The sequence below is a fragment of the Mytilus trossulus genome, chromosome 8 (assembly GCF_036588685.1).
Source record: "Mytilus trossulus isolate FHL-02 chromosome 8, PNRI_Mtr1.1.1.hap1, whole genome shotgun sequence".
Lineage (NCBI taxonomy): Eukaryota > Metazoa > Mollusca > Bivalvia > Mytilida > Mytilidae > Mytilus > Mytilus trossulus.
Window position 1 is genome coordinate 26,597,892 of NC_086380.1, and position 2,081 is coordinate 26,599,972.

Here is a 2,081-nt window from a genome sequence, read left to right on the forward strand (position 1 = left end):
TCCGGAGCACCTGAGATCATCCCTAGTTTTTGGTGGGGTTCGTGTTGCTCAGTCTTTAGTTTTCCATGTGCTATAAAATGTGTGTTTTTCTTATTCCATTTTTAGCCATGGCGTTCTAAGTTTCTCTTCGATTTATGAGTTTGGCTGTCCCTCTGATATCTTTCGCTTTATTTACATATTATGTCAAATCATAAATATTATATACCTGTAAGTATTTATATTAAACATTCATGTCTGAATCAAAGCATATCAATTGTTTCTCAATGTTTATTGCTTCCCGTTTTTGACATTGTCTTTTTCGAAACAAATTGTTAATCAAGAAGTACTTACCCTTACTTTTAAGATGTTTACTCTTTCTGTCTTTATATTCTTATAAGAAAAAGTATGATACCCACATAAAAATAGTTTAAAGCCATTGATTTTTTGTGAAAATGATGTAAAGAAACTGATGCAGTTTTTATCATTGTTGAGTTTGAAATTAAAATCAATATTCTTAACAGTGATATTTGTTTTAAAACAAATATATTATTTATGTATGTGCCTGTCCCAAGTCAGGAGCCTGTAATTCAGTGGTTGTCGTTTGTTAATGTGTTACATATTTGTTGTTCGTTCATTTTTTGTACATGAATAAGGCCGTTAGTTTTTTCGTTTGAATTGTTACATTGTCATTTCGGGGCCTTTTATAGCTGACTATGCGGTAAGGGCTTTGCTCATTGTTGAAGGACGTACGGTGATCTACAGCTGTTAATTTCTGTTTCATGTTGGTCTCTTGAGGACAGTTGTCTCTTTGGCAATCATACCACATCTTCTTCTTTTATATGTAACTGATGACCTTTCATATGTATATACCAGGTCACTTCACTCCCCTTTTGCCTCTTAGATTTTGATGCGTTATTTCCTCTATCGTATTTAAAGATTATAAATTCGTCAGGAATAATAATTAAAGAACCTCCTCACTATCTATCACTTATGCCCAGAAGAAAGCTCTAGTTTTTGGATCGTGTAGGTTTAATATATACTTGTATGTGTTATTCTTATAAGAGTGTTATGCCTCATGTTTCCCTCATGCGATATAGAGTTGATGGATAAAGAGATAATATTAATATAAAAAAACAGTGTTTTCATATGAACTTTATATGCATCTATACGACCAATTTCATATTAACTTAAAGGTCCATAATGATTTGCTAAATCTATTTGAATATGGCTGAGTCCGAAGGGAAACAAACAATACTCCTTTAGTGAAATAAAGCGTAAAACAAATGCATTGCTTCGTTTTGATAAAATTGAAAACTGTATACACTAAATAAAATGACAATGACATTTGTTTCAATCAAATTGTATCTGTAGAGAAACAAAGACTGCTTGCATTATACATGCTAAAAGCAGTTTCGTCTATTAAAAGCTATTATTTTCTCTTTTTCATGTATGCATTTTGTAAATTGGAATGATAAAAAGAGAGACCTTACCAATCATACCAATGGCAATAACTGTTATCACCGCTACCATTAAATAAACTGCAAAATAAAATTCAAAATGTAAGTTGATTTATTTGTTTACATTTCAGACAACTTTATGATAAATTGTTTAAGAAGTGACCGTCTTTGCATCGGAAATAAACAAAGGTATTCTAACACTTGTTGTTGGCTTGATATTGGTAATGTTCGTCTAATATTTGATATAATGGTATGATACTAAACCACTAACTGGAAAGAGTGTGCTTGATTTTCATATGATAATATGACATAATCTGTCAATCAGTTTAGCTGAGGTCTACAGCTGGCATGTCAGTATTTGCTAGTAGTCCTTTCTTAATTTATGTATCATTGTCCAATTGCTTAGCAGTATATCCCAAACTCTATGTGACCGACAAACTGTCAGACAAAAGTTCATTCAGAAATTTTGAGTTTTTATAGTTGAAAATATAGACAGATCGTCTGAGTTTATTTGTAACCTATTCTGAAATCGGACCAGGACTTCTTTTAAACTTAGTTTTACTCATCTTTTTGTTGTGTGTTTCTTTATTTTACATTGGCAAGATGTAAATGGCGAGGGTTTAGATAGAACAAAACATGTTTTTA